At 37.7% G+C, this 11,563-nt stretch overlaps 1 pseudogene; it reads left to right on the top strand.

Annotated features, from left to right (window-relative positions):
* The first annotated feature begins 313 nt into the window (after positions 1-313).
* LOC149821018 (uncharacterized) lies at positions 314-11,216 on the top strand (annotated as a pseudogene).
* Positions 11,217-11,563: the final 347 nt, after the last annotated feature.

Raw genomic sequence — 11,563 nt, 5'->3', positions numbered from 1 at the left:
ATGTGCGGCAGCCCCCATTTCAGCTGGTGTGCTAAAAAAAAAAAAAAAAAGAGCAGGAACACGCTGGATTGCATGAAGATGGGGAGCAGCAGTTGGCTGGAGGTCCTGTTGGTGTGGATGGGTTGAAGAACAGGGGCAAAACGTTGGCTAGAGATGATGGGTTGAAGTGGGGATGCAGAAATCGTTGAAATGTCTGCTGGTTGGGCTGAAGGCTGAAGGAAGATCTGGATAGCAACTGGCTGGGGCTGAAGGCTGAAGGAAAAGTGAAGGATGGTGCTGGTGGTGGCCTCTCCTACGGCTGGGACTGAAGAAGATGCAAACTCCTTCCCCTTCAATGGACAAGGGCGCTGGTGGTGAAGACCCTGCAAAACCCAAAAACGCCTCCAATTCAATCGGCTCCCTCCCACCCCTTCGTGAATGCCCTGCCCCTTTTTTAAAAAAAACTTTCCCGTCTAAAAAAAAAAACGCAGCACTTCCCCCATTCATGAGGTTCCGTTATAGTTTTTTTTTTGAATTTTTTTTGAAAACAACCGTTTCAAGAGAGGCGCATCTTGTTTTTTTTTTTTTTTTTTTTTTAAACTTTGGCTTCATTTCCCTAAGTTTTTGGCAAAATTAGACTTGTTTCTTTAGGGAAATTCGGCTGTGCCATTTAAGGCTGCCTCCTTCTTAAAAAAAATTTAATTTATTAAAACAAATAAATAAAAAGGAAATAAATGAGAGGCTTTTATGGAAATGCCACCTCAATCCACTTTTAAAATCCTTTTGAAAATAAAGCTTTATTTTGTTTTGTAAAATCTTTTATTTTCAAATGGGGTGCCACATGTGTGTGGGCCCACTAACTAAAAATAAATAAATAAATATTGAGAAATTAAAAAGAAAAATTTGCAAATTGGTATGAACTTCGGGTGGATCCCGCTTGAGAATAAACAACTTACCTGATATTCTGAGTATGGTGTTAGTTCAAAGGCGGGTCTCGCTCCATTTATTTGAAAATACGAGATAAAACATTATTTGTTTTCAAGAATTTAGAAAAATTGGTTTTTCAAGGCAAAAATATGGATAAAAGTAAAAAATTTTGTAAAGAGATTTAAAATCTTTTGCAAAAAGTTTTGAGATAAAATCTTTAAAATCAATATCCAAATATCCAGATCGTTTTTCTTGAGAAAATTTTTGTAATTCAAAGTCCTGGGGTAAAATGGGAAAGATTGGTAATTTTGAAATCCCAGGGTTTTAAAAATCAATTTGAAAAAGTTTAAAAATCAAATCTGGATGGACAATTTTGAAAATCAGGAGTTCTGGATCTCAAACTGACATGCTATGCAGTGAAATGATGCAATGCTATACAAAGACATGTTCTATGAAATGTCACTCTGAGCTTGGACTTGGAAATTCTAACTTTTTGTCCAGAAAGAGGATTTTAAAATTTTGCAATTTGAAGATGTCTCTGAACCTAAATATAGAAATTTTGAGGCTCAAGAATAAAATTTTGGACTTTCTGCAAGGTTCAATCTTAGAAAATGACCATTTTGCCCTTCATGGGTTCCAGAGAACCGAAATGGGGTGATTGAGGGCAATGTCAGGGAGGTGAGTGAAAATTTGGGGTGTTTACAGATGCCCCTCTTTGCTACTAAGCCGGCTTATGGCCGAGCTTAGTGGCAAAGAAAACACACCAAATTTGGGCTATATATAAAAAAAATGCCCCAGTTAGAAGGATCTGACTGGGTATGAAGAAAATTAGCCCAAGGAAGATGGTAGATATGAAAAGGAGAATAAAAGGGAAAATAGATTTGCTCTGTGAGAGCGAAGTTCAGGTTTTTGCCCTTAACCTGGATGGGACAAAAAATGCTTCGTATGACAAGAAGCTTAGGTTTTAACCCTTAACCTGATCGGGCGAAAAATGGAATACTTCATTGAAGGAGGCTCAGGTTTATACCCTTATCCTGATCGGGCGGAGAATGGATGGAATCCTCGAAAGAAGAGACCATGATGGAACCTTCGTATTTTGCACAATAAATCCGACAGGGGTTTTGCAAAAGGAAGAAAAATGGGGTCCCTAAAGCTTGAAAAGGGATTGATTTTGGGCGTCTCATTGCTGAGATTAAATAACTTTTGAAATTGCCTTTTGCGATAAAATGATTGGTGGTTCGACCTCGAACCGAAATGCACTGTCTATGGTTGGACAGTGGGGACACAGGGAAGTGTGCGACTCTGAGAGTTCATGCTCTCAAAGAAGGGAAGGACTCAAGTCCTTAAGAGGGATTTAAAATTGGTGTCAGGATGTATCAAAGACGGATATCAAGCTCTCACTTCACGTCAGGATAGCTAGAAAATATTGTCAAAATGTTGTTGATTCAAAGTTTTTGAAGATGTTGCACATTATTGCAAAGATATTCCTTACTTTCTACCCAAAGCATTACCTCCAAACAAGGTTCACTTCGTAGAATCGAGACTTGAAATCCAAATTGCTTACAATTGACCTTCTTTAAGGAAGCTATCAATTTCTTTGATATGAACAGGAAAGAGAATTTGATATTATGAACGCAGTTGATGAAAGGATATTGATAATAGAATTTCACAAATTTAAAGAAATTCTTGGTAGATTTGGCAGTTTGATATCCTGGGAGCTTCTCTCATGATAATCTTGCTGCACTCTTTTGGGTTTTTGCTACAGTCTCCTTCATTTTGGAGATGTTCTGACTTTTTCTCTTTCTTTTTCCTCTCTTACTCTCTTTTGGGAAGGGTACGTCACAAACTCCTTCAACTTGGAGATGTTTCGATCCTTCTTTGACGATATTGGCTCATGGTGTGGGAGATCTTTGGATGATAGTTGAAATTAAATATCTTTTGGGGATTGTCGGGAGGTTCATCGCATCTGCCTTCATCTCGACAGTGCTTTGGACTTTCCCTGGAAGAATCCGTCACAAACTCCGTCATCTTGGAGATGTTTCAAATCTTCTTTGGCCCCGGAGGTCTACTCGCTTAATTCGCCTTCATCTTGACGACAATTGAGAGATCCCTTTTGCGGATATTTAATTGCAGCTTAGGTGATTTTAAGGAGACAGGGCTTGGATGAATTCTCTCTTTTCCCAGCGCTCAGGATATTTCCACTGCCTCATTTTTACAAAATGGTCTTTAAAATGTGCCATAACCGCGATCAATATCAGTCATCTATGGCTTTTCAATAACATTGAATCTTCTTTTCTGGCCATATCGAGGATTTATCCTTCATCCTTTTGGTTGGCCAATAGAAAGAATTTAAAATTTGAATCTCTTCTCACAAAAGCTTCACTCTCTTGGGAGTAATGTTGAAGGTAGACTGAGGTGAAGATTTGTGCTGTAAAGATTCTGAAATCAACAAATAATTGATTTGACAAATTGACAAAATTTTCTTGAATCCTTGGTGAAAGTGAGTATTTAAAATCCGGCTCAATACATCCGTAACAAAAATTCTCCTCTCTTTTTCCCCAAAAAGAGAGACTCAGGCTTAGCCCTTACCTGAATGGGAAATGGGAAATACTCCTCTCTTCCCTGAAGAGGAGGTGTTTGCAAAACAAACTTTCGAAGAGAAATTAAGCTTTCGTCAAAGCTCATTAATATTAGGCTTATCTTATGGAAAGGGGGCCGATAATAGTGAGGTCTGAAAATTGGGTCATAAAAGGAACGAGTCCATCACACTCTCCCTAAGAAGAGGGTCCTCCATGACGAAAATGGCCTAGTGTGAAATTGGGGGGTCACAAGAAAACGAGCCTCCGTCGAGCCTCTCCCTTAAAAAGGGTTCCTCGTGTGAAATTGGAAATTGTTTTGTAAATGGTTCACAAAGACGCGAGTCCCTTCAAACTCTCCCTGAAAAAGGGGCTAAGTGAACGAATTGGATAGCATGCAAAAAGAACGAGCTCCCTCGAACTCTCCCTAAAAAGGGTCTTTCGCAAGAGAAAATGATTGAAATTGGATATTGAAATTGATTGACGCAAAGGTCGAAATTGGAAATTGGAAATTGGAAAATTGATTGTTTGGAAATTGGATGACCCGGAGGTCGAAATTGGATAATTGAATGACCTAACGGTCGAAATTGGGAATTGATAGACCAAAAGGTCGAAATTGTGTGACCCGAAGGTCAGAATTGAGAATTGAGAATTGAGTGACCCGAAGGTCGAAAATTAGAAATTAAATGACCTGGAGGTCAAAATTGAGAATTTGGAATTAAAAATTGAGAATTGAGAATTGAGAATTGAGAATTGGAATTGAATTTGAAAATTGGGTGACCCAGGGGTCGGAATTGGAGAATTGCATGATCCAAAGATTTAAATTGGAAATTAGTGGGCAAAATATCAAATTTGAGCAATTGACAGACCCTGAGGATCGAAATGACTTGGATCAAGAAAGGAGAATGATGAATTCAAGTCAGAGCTCGAATAAAATATAGAGATCACGAGTCGGAACCCGAATCAACAAAAGAAAATGAAGAGCTCGAGTCAGGACTCGAGTAAATAAAGAGATCTCGAGTCGAAACCCGGATCAACAAAAGAAAATGAAGTGCTTGAATTAGAGCTTGGATAAGACAAAGAGATCTCGAGTCGGAACTCGAATCAACAGAGAAAATGAAGAGCTCGAATAAAATAATGAGATCATGAGTCGGAACTCGGATCAACAAAGGAAAATGAAGAGCTCAAATCAGAGCTCAAACAAGATAATGAGATCACGAGTCAGAACTCGGATCAACAAAGGGAAATGAAGAGCTCAAATCAGAGCTCGAATGAAGAGATCTCGAGTCGGAACCCAGATCAACAGAAGAAAATGATTTGAATAAAAACCCGAGTCGGAACTCGGTTTTTCGAAAAGTTAGGATTTTGAAAATGTACCAGTTTAAACACTGGATTTTGAAATAATACCAGTTCGAGCACTGGGTTTTGGTTCAGTATTGGTGATTACCTTCCAATTTTGAATCATTAGGAATTGTGATGGGACTATTTGTTGAAATCCCAATACTGACTGGATTGTTGTTAATGCAGTTGAATGCAAATGAATATGAATTGATGCACATGAATGCACAAGTGTGTGAAATGAGGAATTTGTTTATCCTGCCTGCATACAGAACAAAATTTTAAAAATGCCCCAGTGTAACTGGGAAAGAAAGTTGGATCATTATTTGAAGGAAACGGGAAGATTACAAGAGGAGACTAAATGTTTCAAGTGTAGAACTTTTTCAAGTGTCGAGCATTAATGGGATCTGGTAATTCCACCCCATCGACGTTGATGAGCCGATATGAATTGCGGGGTAATGCTTCTTTGACGACATATGGGCCTTCCCAATTTGGCGACCATTTACTGCCAGGATGATGCTTGAGATAGGCTGTGGATCGAAGCACTAACTCATTGACTTTGAATCTTCTTTCGATGACAGACTTCGCATAATGCCTGGCCACTCTCTAGCGATAGGATTGAGCATGCTCTGCTGCTTTTAGCCTTCTTTCATCGAGCAAGTCTAACTGTACCAGTCGCTGCTGCTGGTATTGATCAAGAGGTAATTGCAGAAGCGATGCGAATTTCAAAGCGGGCTTCTGAACATGTAGCGGCAACACTACTTCTGTTCCGTAGACCAATTCTGATGGAGTAGCATTCGTTGGAGTGCGAATAGTGGTCCGGTAGGCCCATAGTGCATCGTGGATCTTCTCATGCTAGTCACGGCCTGTTTCCACAGTTCGCTCCAAGATACAAATTAAAATTTTATTGGTGGCCTCTGCCTGACCATTCCCTTGAGGATAATATGGGGCAGAGAAATGATGATAAATCTTGAACTTTGAGCAGAATATCTTCATTTTTTCATTCTTGAAATGACTGCCATTATCTGATACAATGTCATGCGGGATGCCGAAACGACAAAGGATGTTCTTGTGAATGAAAGAGACCACGTGTTGGCCTTCTACTGTGCAGAGAGTGATAGCTTCTACCCACTTGGTGAAATATTCTGTCACGACAAGGAAATATTTATGGCCATTTGAAGCTGAAGGAGTGATGGGGCCTACAACATCGAAGGCCCACATAGAGAACGGCCATGGAGAGACAACATATTGCAGATATGTTGCGGGAGCCTGAATAGAAGGTGCATGTATTTGGCATTGCACACACTTCTTCACATAATGATAACAATCTTGTTGCATAGTCTTCCAGTAGTAACCTGCTCTGATGATTTGCTTGACAAGGGTTTGGTAGCCGACGTGGCCACCACAAATGCCTTCGTGTGCTTCTCGCACGACCTCTTTGGCTTCGTCTTCGTCTAAGCATCTGGAATATTCTGAACTGAATCCTCGACAATAAAGGACATTGGCCAAAATGAAGTATCGAGTAGACATACGCTGGATTGCTCGCTGCTCTTTCTTTGAGAGTTCTGGAGGAAATTCGCCAGTTTCTATGAAAGTTTTGATGTTGTAATACCAAGGCTTCTTCCTTTGCTCAGCCTGGTTTACTTGTTCTGCTGGAAGGAAAGCAGGTTGGTCAAGTCTGCCAATTTCAAAAGAGCGACAAGATTCTCCATTTCTGAATGCCATAATGGAGCCTAAATTGGCTAGGCTATCGGCCACTTGATTAAAATCTCTCTTGATATGGAAGAGCTGAAATTCTTCAAACTTTCTGACAAGAGCTGAAACAATTTTCTGATAGGGGAATAACTTCTGATCTTTCACTTGCCATTCGGCTCGGACTTGATTGACAACGAGTAATGAGTCGCCGTAAGCATGCACTCTCTTGACATTGAAGTCTAGTAGAATTTTTAGACCTTGAATCAGAGCTTCATACTCGGCCATATTGTGGGTGCATTAAAAATCTAACTTGAGAGAAAATGGAATCATCTCCTTCTTAGGAGTGATTAATAAGATTCCAATGCCTATTCCAGCCATATTCTTAGAACCATCGAAAAATAAATTTCAGACTAGAGATTGCTGGATATTGCAAATTTGCTCATCAGGGAAGTCATCTTCGGCTTTCACTTCTTCTGCCAGAGGAAAATCCGCCAATTGATCTGCAATTGCTTGACCTTTGATTGATTGCTGCGAGACATATTCTAAGTCATACTGCATCAGTAAGACTTTTGTCATTTTGCCATTTTGAAAAAATTTTGCAGGCAGGATATAAAATGTAGCTGGAAATTCGAGATCCAATAGAAAGGTAGAATGGAAAATCACTTGGAGTTTTGCAAGAAATTGGATATTTGAGAAAATCATCCAGGGTTTGAGAAAATAAAGGGAAAAGATGAAAAATATGGGTATTTGGATATATTTTTGGGAAAATGTAAGGAAATAGAGGTAACATACAAACAATCACATCCTGCACAAACATTCATGCACATACAACACTCCCTAAAAGGCTGACTCTAGTTGCATTATTTTGAAAACAGCTGTAGGGTCCTAATCCTAACTCTAAGTTCAGATCATCTTTGTCCAATCTAGTTATGCCGATATACCCGAACCGAAATTCGAGGTACGTGGCATATAATTTCAACTCCGGTTCTAAGGTAAGGTTTTCCAACATCCTTGAGCGCCTACCGATATACTTCGGACTGTGGCCCACAGTACGTGGTAGGGGGGTGTTAACCCAAATAATTGGCCCAGTTGTGAGGCTCTGTCCCGAACTAGGGTTCTGGAAGAGAGCCCAGCAACGTATAGACCGGGTAATGATAGGTAATTGGGGTTTGAAAAATTATCACATGCAAGAAATAGAGAGCTCTAAATCCTAGAGAGATAGATTTTGAAAACTTTGAAGAAACATACATTGTTTGCATTCAGATCCTAAATTGAGGAGAGTTGCATTTAGACCTAAGTCTATGTGAGCATGAAAATATCTCCTCAATCTGGTCCTACCAAATCATGCCTAAGCTATATGCAGTCAATGTCAGCTAAGTCAGAATCTAGGCTCCTAGGTTCGCATGATAGCAAAAGTAAAAAGCTGACATTTTGTGAACACAATTTTGATAATTGAACTAAGTCAAGCATAATTTAGGTCAGACAAGGACAGGTCCCATCTCGGTCGCCAAACCTGTTATCGTCGCAAAATTTTTCCCGTCTTCCCTTCCTTGCGGAAGAGAGAGGGAAATGTTTTCGTGATTCAAACTTGACCGGATTTTGGAAATTATTTTAAAATACTCGCCTCCGTTTTGAAAATTTGTGGGAAAATCCATGGGATGGGGCTCGACCTGTCGGTACGAGGTTCGACCGTTCCTGCCACCTTTAACAGGGGTAATCGAACCAAGGACCAAAATTGTGCTTGACTTAGTGAAATTGTGTTCTATCCTAAATGCACAGAGAATTCAGGCATGTGCTATGAGAATTTTGGAAAATGTAAATTGAAAAATATGATGTATTATTAGAAAATATTTGGAGTTGAAAAGCGTTTCTCAGGAAAAGATGGAAATCAATCTCTCAGGAAAACTCAGACGAAGAAGGTTTGAAATCTCGAGAAAGTTTATAAAGAGTTGGAAAATCTTGACGAAGTGAGAATCTCGAGAAAAATTTTGAGAAAGTTTAAATGAGAATCTTGGGAAAATCTTGAGAAAGTTTATAAAGACTTAGAAAAATGAGAATCTCAGGACAATTTTGAGAAAAGCTTAGAAAGACTTGGAAAATCAGGAGGAAATAAGAATCTCAGGAAAATTTTAAGAAAGTTTAGAAAGACTTGGAAAATCATGAAGAAATAAGAATCTCGGGAAAATGGAAGGAATTCTTGAGAAAAGATGAACATTTGAAAAGGAAAGCACTTGTTAGGAAAACTTGGACTTTGAGAATTTTCTTAAGAAAAGGATAGAAAATTTATATGAAAATTCATCGGAGAAGGAAATTTAGAACTTAGAAAATTAAATTTCTGAGAATCTTGTCTTTGAAATGTCTGAAAATCAGCTTTTTATTCTTGAGAAAGATGAAAATTCCTTTTGAAAATGGATCTTAAGAAAATAACTTTTTAAGGAAAATCACAGGAAAACTTTGATTTGGAAAATCCAACTTCGAATATCATCATAGTTTCTTGAGAAATCGACTCCATGAAATGAAAATCTTTTGAGAAAATCATGAGAAAAATGAATGATGCAGATGATTTGAATGAATGAATGCACTTTGAAAAACTTTCTGAAAAATTTGTTGAAAAAATGTGGATTAAGCCAAAGTAAATCCTTCACATATTCTGACTGTGGCCATGAATATATTCAGGGTTTATCTGAGTTAATTCACAATATTTTGAAAACATTGGAAATATGAGGTGCATTTTCAAGATAGCTTAAGAGTGTAGGCTAAATGTGACTGGTAGAGAGATGATGGATCTGGGTCTCGTCCATATTCCGACTAGGGCCGTAAATATGAACTCCACCGAGTTCATCAACCCTCTAAGAGTTGGTGCACATGTCATTCGTGTTCATCCACGGTGAATTTGGAAAATTGAGATATATGCATCATAGAATCAGGATATTACAGAAATCAAACTATATGAGATGCGGCCTAATCTAAGCAGTAAAAGTAAATCTTATTCCAAGGTTTACATTGGATTGTTACATTACATAACATAAAGTAAAAAAAAAAATGAAATAGAGCCAAGGAATCAGCATCTTCTAGATTTTCCTGCAAAATGAGAGTTAGTACAAAATAACCAAGAAAAATTGGTATATATACTATATACAACGAAGATATATAGAAATATTTGAATTTATGATAAATGATATATGGTAATGAAGATATATTCACAGAAATTAAAAGAAAAGAAAATATATGTGATATCCAATGCACATGAAGGGATATATATATATATAAATATATATATATATATATATATATATATATATATATATATATATATATATATATATATGTATATATATACATATATACATATATACATATATATACACATATATACGTATACATATGGGTAGATATACATACATATCAATATATATATATCTATAATAGGAGAATATACATATAAAGGAAAATTCCATATAATGGGTAAAATCAGAAAATATAGGTATATACAGTTTCTGTAGGGGATTTCGCGAAGCCATATTTCTCAAATTATAATGTATTTTTCAATAAAAATGGGTATGGAGCTTCCCCATATACCAATAACAAAGCATGCCAAAGATGGTATATAGATCAAGAACGGATATAGATATATCCGTTCATGAAGATGACTAATTATCAAGACTGCACACCTGCAGCAGAAAAAAAAATGGATACATGCAGGAAATGATTTCCATAAGCCATTCACGCAATCAAAATAGTTGATTTTCATACAGCCATTCACAAAATCAATTGTATGACATGACTTTCATAAACCATTCACACACACAGCCATTTACAAAATCAATTGTAGGAAATGATTTTCACACAGCCCTTTCACATAGCTAATAGCAAGAAATGATTTTCACACAGCCATTCACATAGCTAATGGCAAGAAAAGATTTTCACACAGCCATTCACATAGCTAAGTGCAGGAAATGAATCTTTTTGCATCCACTTACATAGCTAATTACAGGAAATGAATCATTTTGCAGCCATTCATATAGCTAATTACAGGAAATGAATCATTTTGCAGACATTCATATAGCTAATTACAGGAAATGAATCATTTTGCAGCCATTCCCACAGCCCAATTGCTAAGACATCAAAAAATAGTTGGCAAACAGGCATAGATTGAAAATCAGATGTTCCGGTGCTATTCGAGCATTCATTGTCACAACCAAAAGACATTAATGTGCCTAATTTGGATCATCTCTACAGTGTTGAGCCTCTTCATATAACTAGCCCAGCTACAGATGATGAAGTTGCTCTAGCTCTTAGAGTTTTGGAAGGATGTTGCCTCCTCCACAAGGAGAGCAGAACTCTGGCTCATAAGCATAGGGGAATAAAGGTACTTTTGAACATATTATCGACTAGAGGTGTGCTTGAGCAAGGTGCATGCTTGGATGCTATTATTTCTTTAATGCTTTAAGCACCTGCTAATCAGATGGATTTTGAAGCAGGACATGGTATTGAGAAAGTTGCAGAACTTATCAAAGATCAACAAGTGAATGAGAATTTAAGATTAAAATGTGGAGAGTTTTGCTGCTGCTGGTGGGGCATGTTCTTCCTTCAACAAGTCGGCATTCCATCACAATGTTTGATGGCCAAAATGGAAGGGACCAACCTCCGCTGGCATCTACTGAAGAAGACTTGAGGTATCTTCTTGGGGAGAAATGTTGACAATGAATGCTTCATCAAACAGAAATTCAGCATTAAGCTAAACAAAGCATGATATTGTAACTCAGATGGTGATATCCAGCCATAGCCTTAGCAAACAGATTTTTTTTTTTTTTTAGCATTCAAAATGCAAAACACAAAATAAATACTAAGCTAGATATGAAAGTCCCAATTTATGGTGCTGTCAAACCACCACTATGAATAAACTAAAGATTAAATTGAAAAAAAAAAAAAAAAACATTCAGATGGCAGGAGGAAGGCACGCTTGTGAATCCACGTACCACATGACTTATAGATGTCAGAAAAAGGGCGGTCCTTTGTAGCTGGACTGAAGAAGAGGGAGACGCTGG

Source organism: Nuphar pumila, chromosome 12 (assembly GCF_984573655.1).
Source record: "Nuphar pumila chromosome 12, dmNupPumi1.hap1.1, whole genome shotgun sequence".
NCBI lineage: Eukaryota > Viridiplantae > Streptophyta > Magnoliopsida > Nymphaeales > Nymphaeaceae > Nuphar > Nuphar pumila.
The sequence above is the reverse complement of the archived record's forward strand: the minus strand, read 5'-3'. Positions and strand labels throughout refer to the sequence as shown.